We start from the raw sequence: 16,378 nt of genomic DNA, 5'->3' as shown, positions 1-16,378 counted from the left end.
ATTCCAAATTTTTCTTTGGTTTCCTTTGCTGCTTGCGCAATGTACAGATTTGATAGCATCTGTGGTAGGCTACAGCCCTGCCTCACTCCCTCCTCGACCACTGTTTCCCTTTCATGACCCTCGACTCTTATACATGGTGTCTGTACAAGTTGTAAATTGTCTTCGGTCCCAGTATTTTACACCTGCTACCTACATAGTTTCAAAGAGACTATTCCAGTCAATATTGTCAAAAGCCTTCTCTAAGTCTACCGATTCTATGAACATAAAGTTCCCTTTCCTGTCTTCTAAGAGAGGTCGTAGTGTCTGTATTGTCTCTCGTGTTTCTACATTTCTCCGGAACCCTAAGTGATCTTCCAGTTTTTCCATTCTTCTATAAGGATTTCGCATTAGGATTTTGCAACCATGACTTGTTAAACTGATAATTCGGTAATACTCACACCTTTATTCACCAGCCTTCTTTGGAACTGGAATTATTATACTCTTCAAGTCACCTTTCTCACACGTCTTGCACACCAGGTGGAACAGTTTCGTCATGGCTGACTCTCCCAAATATATCTATAGTTCTGACGGAATGTCGACTAATCCTGGGGTGTTGTTTCCGCTTAGGTCTTTCAGTGCTCTTTCAAATTCTTCTCGCAGTATCATATCTCCCATCTCATCTTCATCTACGTCCTCTTCCCTTCCTACAATATTGCCTTCATCTTACTGATATATGTCCTCTACGTACACCTTTCAGCTGAACTTTATACTTTTTCTGTGGGATGGGAAAAGTGTTCGAAGAGAACGTCGACATGATATCTCTGGAACTTGACGGTTTTCCTTGATCGTCTTCATCTGACTGGTTCGATGGTGCCTGCTACAAAAATCGCTAGTGCCAAACTGTTAGTCTCAGACTAACTTTTTCATCGAGAATCATAGATATTTGTTTGTTATCCATGATATACTCCGGTATGTGGCGGAGAATACCTCTGGTGCCACTGTCTCATTAAGGAAAAGGTGTGTGGGAAGAATGAGTGTAGACCTCCGTATGAGCTCTAATTTCTCTGATTCCTCGCCGTAGTCATCATGCGAGATACCTGTGGGAAGAAGTAATACGTTGTCCAACTTTTATTCGAATGTACGATCACTTAATATCAGCAGTGACCCTCTCCATGACGGACAAAGCCTCTCTTGTAGCCACTGCCACTGGTGTAGCTGAACATCTCCATAACGTCTTCGCGTTTACTAAGCGACCTCATGATGAAATGCACATCTCTTCGTTGGATATTCTTTGTCTCTTGTGGTTATCCTTCTTGGTTAGGGATCTTGAAGCGATAAACGATACTCAAGAATCTGTCGATCAACTAGTTATTAAGGCACTTCTTTCTTGGCTTACATTTAACCACACAAAAATTTCGGCCACTTCTGACTAATACGTTACCCGCATTTCCTATACGAATTCTGGCAGGATTTTTATAAATATAAATGTTCAGAAGAAGAAAGTCATTTTTAAGGTTGTATCCATGTCCTAGAATAATTTCATATAGGAATAATAGTTACATAGTTCAAGGTCGTTAACATCTTCAGACCTGTAGGCAAAAGTCACGGGACGGGTTGTCCTATTTGAAGATGTGCCATGTGTGACGTCCGAATGTTGCTACTAACTGCAGAATACGGCGCGATTTTAGACACGATGTCTGCGCAATCTGTTGCAGGCAGGTGAGTAATCGACGTGGCAGGATATCGTGAGTTACTCGACCTTGAAAATGTGACGATAATCGATATAGGACGCGTGGGAGTTTACACAAGAATTCACATGTGTAGCGTCAACTTGAGTATCTCAGAGGTAATGTTTCCATTAGCGTTAACAAAATGGTTCAAATGGCTCCGAGCACTATGGGACTTAACTGCTGTGGTCATCAGTCCCCTAGAACTTAGAACTACTTAAATCTAACGAACCTAAGAACATGACACACATCCATGCCCGAGGCAGGATTCGAACCCGCGACCGCAGCAGTCTCGCGGCTCCGGACTGAAGCGCCCAGAACTGCACGGCCACCGCGGCCGGCTAGCGTTAACAGACGGACGTCACGTCACCTCCTTAGAGCCATAAAGAGCGAGTGACGGCCTGCTGTGATTCAGATCGCAAACGATTTCAGTGTAGGGTGTCTTGAATCCATTTTTATCTGGGACTTTATGGAGACAATTGGACCGCGTCGGCTTCAAAACCTGACGATCTACTGCTATTCCTCTGTATCCTTCTCAACACACAGCTCAATGGCTCGCACTAGGCTGTGAAAATCGTGGGGTGGTCTCACGAAGCCCGGTTCCATTTTTACCGAACTGGTAAACGCCTGAGAATGTGGTGTACGTCCCATTAAACTATGGATATCAAAAAATGCGTGTCTAGACAGGAGATGGTTTGGTCGTAATCTGAGCTGTGTTCAGATGGTCACAGTTAGGCCCCAATGCGCAGCTGCATGCGAAACGGCAGGTACAAGCTAGGTGTATGCCCTTGCAGATCACCTGCACCCTTTTTTAACTATAGTGTCCTGGTCAGTGAACTCACGACTGTTCGCCTGGCTCCCAGACCAACCGATCTTAATCCAACAAATCATTTATTTGATGATGTCGATAACTGTATATCCTGAATGATCCTAGCATAAACTACACAAGAAGAATTGTGAGTAGCGCTGCAAGATGTGTGGATGAATATCTCCCCAGAACCCACCCAATAGCTCGTACAGTTTATGCCTCAGTGTTTCACTGTAGTTTTGAGAGCACGCTTGCTAGTATTATCACATCTTGAAACATCTCATAATGTTTTGTCACCCAGTGTATGACGTAAGATTTTTATAAGAGAGAACCAGAGAGTAATGGTGGCTAGGTCAGGAATCGGTCTTTGTGTGACTGTACATGTTGTCTCCAGTAAGTATTGGCACCAATGAGAAACAAAATCAGCAAGCGAACATCAGTCTTTCTACAGCAGCGTACTGGAGACACTGCTAATGACTAATGGATCATCATACATTGCTCGCATGTCTTAGGAGACAATCGAAAGATAGTGTTCTTTGAATGACGACGTACATTTAAACAGTAGAGCAAGGGAAGGTTGGTGGAGCTGGGTATTAAGAGATAGGCGGGATCTACATCTACATCTGCATATATACTCCCCAAGCAACCTTGTGGTTTTGAGAGATAGGCGGGATCTACATCTACGTTTGCATCCATACTCAGCAAGTAAACTTACGATGCACGGCAGACGGTATTTTGTATGCCACTGCCATGTACCCCTTCCCTGCTCCAATCGCGAATGGTTCAATGAAGGATGATCGTTGGTGAGTCTATGTTTGAGGTGGAATATCTCTTCCTTGTCTTTTCCTGATATTTGAGAAAGAGGAAGTAATACGTTGGCATACTCTTTCAGGAACGTACCCTCTCGGCATTTTAATCTCGTAACCATAAAATAATAAGATATTGCCGTGCCTGTGTTGTTCATAAGTACAATGCATGCATGTCCGATGGAACATTGTGTCGTATCTCTGAACAACCCAGCCACTGCAATATCGTATTTCGGCGCTATCGGGCAAATGACTTTCAACTAAAATGTCTCCCCTGTACAAAAGTGTACATAATGAATGTACGAGTGCATGTTGCAGAAACCTGGTTGAAGACATATTGAAGTTTCAAACAATTTACCGGAATTCAGCCAGGTAATATTTCGGCGGGAGTACACCTCGCCATTTTCAAGGCACAAACTGCAACGGACAGGCAATGTACAGCCAAATTTAAAATCTCGGTCCTTAGAGCAATTCAGGAAAGATAACACACACACACACACACACACACACACACACACACACACACACACACACACACACTGAACACTAGTGCCACCAAAGATTACCGAAGTCAGAGGTATGGATAGTGAAAGACTACGAACTAGCAAATGAGGTAAAATTACCTATATCCCTCTGTGTATTAACAAGGGAGAGAGCAGTATTCAAAACAGAGTTTAAACAAAAACCTCCATCCCTGTTAACAAGGTTGCTCGCTAATTTAATCTCAACAGCCGCCTTAATAACACTGACCCAAGGAATGCGATATACACCCGCCTTACTCAAACAAAGATCATCCTTAACGGAAACCAAAAGCACTCTCATTTTAGCTGGAGGTCAGAAAACACCTTTCACATCGTCAAATACAATCGATCTTGTTCGAAGTGCTTCCTGCGTAAGACAAAAAGGCAGCAGACTTAGGTGTCGGCTCAGTATTATCCTCAATCACCCGATGCTCGGTCGGTCGATAGCGCAACGCACGTTCAGTCTGTCTTTCACTATAACCATTGTGACGAAATGAAGCTTCAAGTCCTGTAGTGACCGATATCGGCGCTCCTACATATCGTGTAGCCAAGCATCTTGTTTCTCTGTTAAGTCCACAAGTTGGTCGGTGTAAACATCATATCAGGAGCTCAGCTGATTTATTACGTTGTTTGGAGGGAATGCGGTTGAATGACTCTGATATCTTAGTAAGTTTTGATGTGTTTTCTCTCTTCACTCGTGTTCCTCTGTCTGATTCGTTGCTGTTAATGGATGTTAGGTTTGGTGTTAAATTAACTAATCTCTTCAAGCATGTGTTGACATCCACAGATGGAGTTGCGATGGGTAGTCCCTTATTTCCTGTGATTGCAAATTTGTTTATGGAAGACTTCGAGGGACTTGCATTGGAGTCGGCGCCTTTGAAACCCGCATGTTTCTTCACATATGTTGATGGTACTTTTGTTGTTTTGCCTCATGGTAGGGAGAATTTGGAGGCCGTTTTAGAACATCTGCACTCGATCCACCCGAATATTCGTTTTACGATGGAGGTGGAATAGGATGGTTGCCTTCCCTTTCTTGACGTTTTGGTTAGGAGGAAGGTTGATGGATCATTGGGACATCCAGTTTACCGGAAACGTACTCACACTGACTTGTATTTACAGGCTGATACTTGTCACCATCCAGCTAGCATGAAGGGGTACTTCGTACCTTGCTAAACAGGGCACTTGTCATTTCCGACACTGAGACTTCGCCAGCTGAACTGGCCCATCTTGAAGCTACATTTCGTCGAAATGGTTATACTGAAAGATAGACTGAACGTGCGTTGCGCTATCGACCAACTGTGCATCGTGTGACTGATTGATAATACTGAGTCGATACCTAAGTCTACTGCCTTTTTGCCTTACGTAGGAAGCACTTCGAACAGGATCGGTTGCATTTTACGGAAATACTATTTGAAATGTGTTTTCTGACCACCATCTAAAATTAGAGTGCTTTTGGGTTCTGTTAAGGATGATCTTCGTTTGCGTAAGGCGGGTGTATATCGCATTCCTTGTAGCTGTGGCATGGTATATATTGGTCAGACTATCAGGACCGTGGAGGACCGATGTACTGAGCATAAACGGCACACACGATTACAGCAGGCAAGTAGATCTCCTATTGCCGAACATTGTTTGGATACTGGTCACCCTACGTTATATAACAAAACCGAGATATTGGCATACACGTCCAGCTATTGGGACAGTGTTATTAAGGAGGCTGTTGAGATTAAATTAGCGAGCAACCTTGTTAACAGGGATGGAGGTTTTTGTTTAAACTCTGCTTGGAATACTGCTCCCTTCCTTTTCCTTTACAGAAAACACAGGGACAGAGGCAATGTTACCTCACTTGCTACTTCGTAGTCTTTCACTATCCATACCTCTGACTTCGGTAATCTTTGGTGGCACTAGTGTTCAGTGTGTGTGTGTGTGTGTGTGTGTGTGTGTGTGTGTGTGTTATCTTTCCTGAATTGCTCTAAGGACCGAGATTTTAAATTTGGCTGTACATTGCCTGTCCGTTGCAGTTTGTGGCTTGAAAATTGCAGGGCGTACTCCCGCCGAAAAATCGACTGTCGCTGTAAATATTACCTGGCTGAATTCCCGTAAGTTGTTTGAAAATTGTCTACGCCAGGAGAAACTCAGATCTCATATACGGAAGTTTGGGTATAGCCATGAGTCGCGCTCGGGTAGCCTACTTGTTAGGCTATCCTTCGCGTTATGCCGGAAATCCGGGTTCGAGTCCCGGTCCAACACAAGTTTTCACTGTCGTCATTCCATTACACAGTTGAAGATTTTCCATATTCGCAAAGGCGAATACATTTCTTCCATACAACAATGGATTCTTCTGCTCATTTTACATTTGTTTATGTTCAGGGTCAACTGGCCAATCCCCGCACCAAGCGCAAATTTTTGGCAGGTCTTCCTGCAGTTCGCTACAATTTTCTAGCATTCGGACTTCTCTCTATGCGACAGCATCATTCTCGAAAATGCTCAAAGAATTTACAATTTACGAGGTTTGTAGTGGACTGACAAGGCAGCCAGTCCACAGAGACGGGTAGCCGAAAGGGCACACGTACACACACGCCGACTGGCGCGAAGTCTGGAACAGGATACGTGATGAATGTGATAAAGAAAAGAACGTAGCTACTAGAACACTTAACTTTTATATCGTCCTTTGGTATACAGCATTCTTGATGATACAAGTGAGACTCTTTAGATTCATGAAGTAACTAATGGCGCCTTGCTAGGTCGTAGCCATGGACTTAGCTGAAGGCTATTCTAACTGTCTCTCGGCAAATGAGAGAAAGGCTTCGTCAGTGTAGTCGCTAGCAACGTCGTCGTACAACTGGGCGAGTGCTAGTACGTCTCTCGAGACCTGCCTTGTGGTGGCGCTCGGTCTGCGATCCTGACAGTGGCGACACGCGGGTCCGACATGTACTAATGGACCGCGGCCGATTTAAGCTACCACCTAGCAAGTGTGGTGTCTGGCGGTGACACCACAAGGTTAACCACTCTCACACGTACGTATTGTGAAAGGTAATGGTCCAGTAACACTCCCTTGCGTTACACCCTGATTTCTTATCAGTCTGAAAATTTCACTCAGATGAGAACGACATGCTGTGTTCCATTTGCTAGAAACTCTTCAGTCATGAAACTGGGCTGATGTTCTATAAGCTCGTATTTTGTTCATTGGGCAGCAGTCCTGAACTGTGTAGAACCCCTTCCAGAAGCCCAGGAATACGCAGTGTACCTAGGAGTCGGTATCTACCATTTTCGGGGTATCGTGGACGAACAGGGTGAGTTGGGTTCCACACGATCGTTGTTTACGGAATATGTTGGTTCCTACAGGACGGAATATCATAATAAGCGAGCATAAAATGTTTTCCAAAATTCCACAAGAGATAGACATAAGAGGTATAAACATATAGTCTTGTGCATCTACTCGGCAACCCTTCTTTGAAAATGGACATGACCAGCGCCTTTTTTCCAGTAATTAGGAGCGCATCGCTCATCTAGCGCGCAACGGTCCACCGCTACTAGAAGCGGAGCAAGTTCTTCCGCATACTCTATATACGAGGGCGTGCTGCAGCGTAAAGCCTCCGAATTTTTTATGTGAAAACTGTTTAAGTTTTTTTAATAAAACAAACGTTATTAGCATTCTACATCTTTGTTCTTCATATCTACACATTTTCCGCCCTCTGCCACAGAGGGCTTCGAACTGCAGAGTGTAACATGGCGGCGTGTAATGTAAGTACGTTCATTTATAATTTTATTTATTTGCCGTAGGACCAAATTGAGGAGCAAAGAATGTCCCTGAGCACTATGCGACTTAACATCTGAGGTCATCAGTCCCCTAGAACTTAGAACTACTTAAACCTAACTAACCGAAGGACATCACACAAATCCATGCCCGAGGCAGGATTCGAACCTACGACGGTAGCAGTCGCGCGGTTCCGGACTGAAGCTCCTAGAACCGCTCGGCCACCGCGACCGGCTGAGTAGCAAACCTCCAAGGCCATGGAACGTGTGAAAACCTGAAATTATAACATAAAAGTAATAACAGATGAAATAAAATGTTTATGAACCGAAAAAAATCAAGCCATAAGTTTAACTAAACGCAATCAACAATGTAACACAGGAATTAGCTTAATTTTTCAAGGAGCTCGTCGACAGAATAGAAGGAGTGACCCATGAGGAAAGTCTTCAGTTTCGATTTGAAAGCGCATGGGTTACCGCTGAGATTACGTTGTTGTATCAGAAACAGACTGCTGTTATTAGTTCCTCCAGGCGTGGAGCACCCCCTCCATCATCCTGACAATGCCAGACCACATACTAGCGCTGCGACGTCTGGGACAAACCGATGCCCTGGGTTCACTGTCATCGATCGTCCTCCATACAATTCCGACCTGGCCCCATTCGATTTTCACTTGCTTCTAAGGCTTAACCTACACCCTCGAGAATTCAGTTTAGTACTGGTCAACCGGTGCAAGCATAGGTGAGGGTTCTGGCTATGTCAACCAAGTTAAACATTCTACAGTGATGGTATCAACAAACCTGACTGTCGTCTGGAGAAATGGGTTCGTTGCTGGGGTGATTTTGTTGAGAAATTAGTATTTAGAAATGAAGAACAAAGAATTAAAATGTTAATAGCATTTGTTTTACTTAAGAAGCTTTGAAGAGGTTTCACATAAAAAATTCAGAGGCATTACTCTTCAGCACGTCTCTGTAGAATCGTATTGGTAGCCCATGAGGTCCAGTCCCCTTAGAGCGACTCCACTTAGCTCTTTATCCTGTGGTCAGTCGCTCAAAGTCCAGTTCTTACAGTTAAATGTACAACGAACAGATCACTTCAGGATAAAGTCGAAACAGGCAACATACTTCATTAGGTTTCAACAGAATGGATTAACAATTACTGTTTGCAAGATATACAAGCATGTTCTGCCGCAAACTACGGTACAGAAGTTAACACCTTCAAACCCGGTGCAATGGTTATCAAGAGCGCGAAAAAGGGAAGCACACAGAAGAGGAGGAGGTAACGAACTGAAACTTCATGGGTTCAGATGGTACACGATCTTATTCCAGAGATTACACAATCGACTCAAATTTACGAAGATCTTGGCAGTATGAGCCGACTGTTCAGCGTCACATTGCATCACCTCTGGCCTGAATACGCTCAGCGATGCAGTTGGTAAGAGGGTCATAACGCCATTGTATAGTCTGCTGAGACAAGCCGGTCCACAGTTGTTGGTCTTTGATATTCTGGATAGTGGCTTGGGCACGGAATTTACGTCCGAGCCTAACGCACGTATGGTCCATCAGGGACGAATCTTGGGATGCTAATGGCCCCAGGAGTACCACAAAATCAAGCAGACACTTCATAGACATCAAGCCGTGTGTGGGCGAGCACTTCCCTATTGTAAAACAGCAAGAAGCAAGAGAAGTAACACCTGAGGATGCAGGATGTCCGTGACGCAGCATTGTGCCAAGAGAGTTCCTACCAACCGTGACCTGAAGTCACACCCAATGTCTGCCCACACCTTGACGCTAGAGGTGACACTGCTAAGCCTCTCCAACACATCGCAATAATGTGACCAGTGGCGAGCATCGGGCCTGCGCGGCCCGCCTGGGCGGTCAGCCGGTCGTGCCGTACCGAGGCCCGCCGGGCCCAGGACGAACCGCCTGAGCCAGAGTTGGCCCGGGCGCCCGTGCGGCTCGGCTGCTCGTCATGTTGCGCGCACGCCAGGCGCACACTTACGGGAGCTTTACGAAATCTCTGTGGCCCGCTTGCAGGCAGTTTGTTACATCGCACAGTATTTGCCGACACAGTACTTCACCTCTGGTGCCATATTAGAAAACATATGCCTGTAACATCAGGAACAAGATGATTACTAAATTCTCCACCATTGCTTGAAATTGTTATGGGGAGCGGTGGCAGAAATAATGAAAAATTTACAAATTATTTTTATTTGCTTATTTGATGGTAAATATAATTGAGATTATTATCCCAAATTTTTTCCTTGAAATTCGAACTACAAATGTCATAAAAAATTAAAACCCTAAGCAGTGTAACGCACCAAGCCCGCTTTTCAATTTACCAAATGCAGGAAAAATTTTATTGCAGAATTTTGCCTGTGGACCTAGAAAATATAGCTTTAGAAAGCTGTGATTTTTGTATACATAACACCAGTGTTGTAAAAAAGGCTGTGGAGCCATTTTCTGCTTCAATCAGTGTGGTATAGAAGGCTGTGGAGTGTTGTAAACAAGTTTTGTGCTGTTGAGTGGAATTCGAGTGACGCTTGATTTATTGTGCCATTCTTTCTGCAAGGTTGAATCTGTTGATCCCTTTTTACAATGCCTAGGCCTGGTAAAATATTTAAAAATATAGTAAGTCCCATATTTCCAATATACAGCGAAAAACTGACATTGAGGTTAAGGTCGGGCCTGCAGATGCAAACATTAGCTTGTCTCCAAGTGCATTTAAAATAAAACTTGGGACAGGGATTGTGTCAGAAGAGAAAAATCATGACAGAAATAAGGGTTTCAGAACTGTGGGTCTGGATATGGTGGCAGAAGCACTTAGAAAAGCCTGCAACTGCTCTGTTTGTGGAAGAAATGTGGATTGGGTTGATGATGGAAAGAGTGAAGGTTTGGTTTGCACATTGCACATTTTGTGTCAAAACTGTGATGCTGACTGACCATTCAAGACATCAAAGGTCAGTAATAGAATCTATGAAGCCAATATGAGATTTGCTTATGGACTAAGATGTATAGGGATTGGAAGAGATGGTGGAAACCTTTTATGTGGTATTATGAACATGCCTGGTCCTCCCCTAAAATTTTCTGCAATGAATACTGCTCTCCTCAATGCAGCTGCAGAAGTAAGTGAAGAGAGCATGAAAATGGCAGTCCTGGGGGCAATTCCAGGAAATTGTGAAGCAACTAATGGCAACGATATAGCAGTTTCCTGTGACAGCTCCTGGATGAAGAGGGGGCGTTCTTCACTGCATGGAGTTTCAACAATCATTAGTGTCGACACTGGGTAAGTATTAGACTTAGAGGTGATGTCGAAATATTGTTCTGCATGTTCCTTGCACAAGAAATATAACGATGCAGGTAAAGAAACAGAATGGCAAGAAACCCATAAAGCTGTTTGTAGCAGAAATTATGTAGGCTCCAGTGATGGGATGGAAGCTGCAGTTATGAAATTCATTTTCCATAGATCTTTGAAAAAGTATGGAGTAAGATATGTACAGTATTTAGGAGATGGAGACTCTAGTACTTTCAAGAATGTAGTTGAAAGTCAGCCCTGTGGAAAAGATTGCACTATTGAGAAACTGGAGTGCTTAGGCCATATTCAGAAGAGGATCGGTGGACGACTCCGAAGACTTGTTGCAGACAATAAAGGCAAGCTACTAGAGAATGGGAAGCCACTGGGAGGTAAAAACAGACTAATAAAGAAGAAAATTGACAGCCTACATGTCTATTATGGTGCTGCAATTACAAGTAACCTCACAAGCGTGGACAGTATGAGGAAAGCAGTATGGGCCATTTGGTTTCATTACTTGTCGACAGACACTACACCTCAACATGACCTCTGTTCTAATGAATGGTGCAAATTTTTGAAAAGTAAGGAAAGTGTGGAAGCTTATACGCATTAAAATAACCTTCCTCATGAGGTTTCAATGGACATTAACCAACTTTTAGAGCACTGGCTTCACCAGAAGTGCTAGAAAAATGTCTGCATGGGAAAACACAGAACCCAAATGAAAGTTTCCGTGCTCTTATTTCGAAAAGATGTCCAAAGACTGTGGTTGTTTCCAATTTGGTGGTGAAGTTTTCTGTTTTGGAAGCTGCAGCAGTGTTTAATGATGTGAATGTGGCAAGACTTCACATCCTCAGCAAGTTGGGCTTTACAACTGGAGTCTTCACTGAGCAGATACTGCAGATCATCGATAAGCAAAGAATCGCGAAGGCAGAGACTTCAGTCCAGAACATACAAAAAAAAAAAAAAAAAAAAAAAAAAAATTGCTAGGCAGAGGAGCAGAGAAGCTAAAAGAGCTGTAGAGGATGATGAGGAAGAAATGGAATATGGATATGGGCAGTTTTAGCTAAGGTATGATAGATTTTTTTTTACATTTCATCCAAACTTTAAAATGATTTGTCTGCAACTTCAGGTTTTCTGCTTTCAGGAACACATACATCAGAAACTACTGGAAGGATTGCAATGAAATTTGGTACACCTATTCATTTACTTTGAAGCAATATTTAAGTGGAACAAAATTTTAATCGAGATATTATACACAGTTTTGTCGTTGATAATATATTGAAAAAATTGCTTTTAAAAAATGTTCGAATCCAAAATATCACAGAAAATAATAGTATTAATTTACCAGAAAGTTACTGCACTTAACTGTACACCTATTAGTGTAGATTATTTTACCATAAAAAAAATTTGCCAAATTTGCCTCGAAATTATGAAAAAGTGTAACTTAAAATAATAATGCAATAAAAATTTCAAAATTATCTCACTGCATTAGATTGTTATTAAAATTCTGAATTTTTTTAAAAAAATCGTATTTGATATCTATACATAAGTGTGCAAAATTTCAATGAGATTGAACAAAATGTGGCAAAGATATGTATTTACAAAAATATCAGTGTAAGACTGCCACTGTCTCCCCTTAAATCAACTTATTGTCACGTGCATGCGAAAAAACTCTGCATCTTACGACTCAATGAAAATAGTTACTTTTTATTAAAGGTCACCCTACTAATTACCGAATTTTTGTAATACTGTATGAGGAAATGGCAACTGTTTAAAAGTATTTATTGACACACACGGAAGTTAGATGATTATATCAAGGCAGAACTGTTCTCACATTGTATGAAGTTTATCTTTCTTGCACCAGCTACAACTTTTCCAAAGCAAACTTCGGCTTCAGACTGACTTATTTGGCTGATAGTTTGTTAAAAATCAATACGGTAAATTACTTTCTTTAGGACCAAACACAAACCTGTGTAATGTGCAATACTGTACCCAACCGTTCATTGAAATATATACAGTTTGGGAAATCTGTTCAAATTTCAGTCAAATTGAGTGCTTCAAAACCCTTCACTATTTCTCAGTAGAGATTCACATTACCTCGGACGAAAATGTCAGGAACATTTGAAGGGACTTGGAAAAGAATTCAAAGACTATTTTCCCGTTCTGTCGAGTAATAACTGGATTAGCAATCGTGTGACAGAGACAATAATTGTGACCACGTGATGTCTAAATTAAAACGAGCAGCTACCCGAAACTTCGATTGACTTTAAGTCTAAGAAAATAAATCTGTGTCAGTGATAAGTTTCTGATTAAGCTTAAATGCCGAGTTTCCAACGGTGTCAAAGCGGTAACAAATTTATTACCTATCTCGTCCACATATTTGTGCAAAACGGCTTTTCCTTCTTACGCATATAGAAAAAAATACAGAAACAAACTTCCCAGCGAAAGTAATTCGAGACTGTCTTTGACTTTTGTGGTTCCTTATTTCAAATTTATGTGAGATATAAAGCGGGCAGATCTCCTCACAGAATTCCACGGAAAGACTGAGCCAGTTAATTCCATAATGAAAACTTGTAGGCTAACAGAAAAGTGTAAAACATTTTATATTGCGTACTAGACCAACCCATTCTGCAAGAGTCTTCATTAGCTCTTTTAAGGTAATACAACTGAAATGTAAAGCATTATAAAATCATTAGGGCTATTAAACCATATGCTTCGAATTAATTCGCTTCCATATTACAATAAGTACCTTTTTCTTTTGTAAGGCGGGGATTCGCACAAATGAGATTTTTCTGGAAGGTGGTCACAGGCGGAAAAAGCTTAAGAAGCAATGCTCTTTGGTATGTGCGAATATATCTACATGACAGCACCCTCGTACGATACAGCAACTAAATTATCTGTTGGGTAAAAATATATGTGTTAAAAGTCAAAGTAAAATGTCAAAGAAACACAAAAGAAAGACATACGAAATTTACTGAAACTTCCCTTCATTCAAGTAAAGAAAGAAATGGCAACGGTTTAACGATCTTCTGGATGAATTTATTCCTGAAAGAAGCAATTAAGACGTTAGACATTTGTTATAGCGAAAATATTATGTTTCGTAAATGTATCTATAACTTCAATGGTGTTACAGCACACCATAGGCAGCTCATTCACATATTCCGTAGATATTCCATTACGTTTATCCGTAATGTCAAGCCCAGCTTCACTAGATACCATCTCGCCACAGGCGCTGGAAGTAGAGAAAGCACTTCACGTTCCGCTTGCGACAGTCTGGGATACGTTGTTGCTCTAGACTTCCACCACTCCAGCCGGCCGCTGTGGCCGAGCGGATCTGGGCGCTTCAGTCCGGAACCGCGCGACTGCTATGGTCGCCGGTTCCAATCCTGCCTCGGGCATGGATATGTGTGATGTCCTTAGGTTAGTTAGGTTTAAGTAGTTCTGAGTTCTAGGGAACTGATGACCTGAGAAGTTAAGTCCCATAGTGCTCAGAGCCATTTGAACCATTTTGAACCATCACTCCAGAAGCGATGTCCCTCATCTGGTTTGCCTACCAACAAATACGTGGAAACTGCATCGACAGTTTCGTCCTCCTTCTCTGCCCCTAGATGCAAAGACACTTTTTGCAGGTTTTGAAGGCGTCAATGATGATGCTTCGTCCTCTGTATGACATTCTGAAAATAACACAACATGCCTGCATGGAGGGCAGATAAGTTACATTGTGTAGCTGCTAACAAATTTGGTGCATTGTTCACACTAATTTAGTTTTCACTACAATATCATCAGACATTGACGAATTCTACTGATAAAATATTTAGTTAGCGTACTTAATTAGTATCGAATTTACCTTGAAGTGCAGCATATCTGGAACGTGCTGCAGCATAAACTTCCTTTCTCTCAGTTATCGAGTGTTACTTTAGATGATGCGTCTGCGGTACTGGAAATAACGCAAGAAAATGCACTGACGTTATTTCCATTCCTTCGCTTAAGAGATTTCGAGAGCTTGCCTTCAGCTGTACTGTTTCCCGCAAATGTTTGACAATACTGAGGCACATCGGCTTCTTTAAATACGATCTGCTATCCAGTTCTGAATGAATATTATGTTTAACCAAATATAAGTTTTATTTGTTTATAAATCTGTCGTCCACATATATAGCAGTGATTACAAAAATCTACTGTCTGCCGCATTCTCGGCACATTGTTTCTGCAGCTGGAACACCGTTGGCACAAGCAACTGCAACGACGGACCACGGTCAGCTTCCATACCCTTGGTAGGCTCTTGAAACACTTCGGGCAACTGAATTAATTTGTCAGCTACCTGGTAATCCCAGTTTCCAAACAAGAGTGCTTTCCCGAATTCACGTAAAACTTCAGCAGTTTGTTCATGCTGAATACACACGGATTTTAGCATGACACGCTAGGTATTCCAGCGAGGCTTAACATGCTGCCTTACGGTAAACTGCAACCGCGATGCTTTAAAATGGTCTCTATTTTTTAAATACGTTGCGGCATTTTTCTTGATTCCAACGATGGGTGAACATTAGTATAATATTCCTGCAACCATTTATCCTCAAGGGTAAGGGTGAGGCTGTCAGTGCTGAGGGAGTGGTTGTTTTACCCAAACTGACAATAGGTTCGCTAGTGCCTTCTTCACATTTGCCCCGTGATCGGTAACGAACGTAAATCTGAAGAGAGAGTTTGTATATATCCTTAACTTTGCTCATTATTTATGTTAGTTTAAGTTTCCTCTCGTAAATTTGTTGCACTTTTCTTTGTTTACTATTTTATCCACCTACAACTGCATTTCTGTTTATTGAAATAATTAGCAACCAGTAGCACAAAAGAAATTTTATTTCCTTTGTCGGTTTCAGGCATTTACTGCCGCCCTTCTTCAGAAGTTTACAACTGTCGCATTATTTTCGAGTGTCAGCTGTGAACTCTAAACCACATGACCACAGCAATATGTTGCATGCATTTATTATTGACACTTGCAAATAATGCGATACTTATAGCCTTCTCAAGAACGCTACTAGGCGCTCGAAACCGGAAAAGAAACAAAATTTTTGTGCAGCTGGTTGCTGTTTATGTCAACAAAAAGTTGTTCAAATGGCTCTGAGCACTATGGGACTTAACATCTGAGGTCATCAGTCCCCTAGAACGTAGAACTACTTAAACCTAACTAACCTAAGGACATCACACACATCCATGCCCGAGGCAGGATTCGAACCTGCCACCGTAGCAGTCGCGCTGTTCCGGACTGAAGCGCCTAGAACCGCTCGGCCACCGAGGCCGGCTTTATGTCACAATCTTTTTTCCATATCAGATGAGAACTCTGCAACAATGAGGACCCGATTTTCGCACCGCAACTCTCGCGAAACTGAAAGCGTAGTAAGAGTCAAATAACGGCTTTTAGTGCACGCGTCTAAATACCAGCTGTACATGCGCTCGCACCATCCTCCATATCCTGCAACATTTGGGGGAAAGGTCTCTTGCACTTG

The sequence above is a fragment of the Schistocerca nitens genome, chromosome 4 (genome assembly GCF_023898315.1).
Source record: "Schistocerca nitens isolate TAMUIC-IGC-003100 chromosome 4, iqSchNite1.1, whole genome shotgun sequence".
In the NCBI taxonomy this organism is placed as follows: Eukaryota; Metazoa; Arthropoda; class Insecta; order Orthoptera; family Acrididae; genus Schistocerca; species Schistocerca nitens.
The sequence above is the reverse complement of the archived record's forward strand: the minus strand, read 5'-3'. Positions refer to the sequence as shown.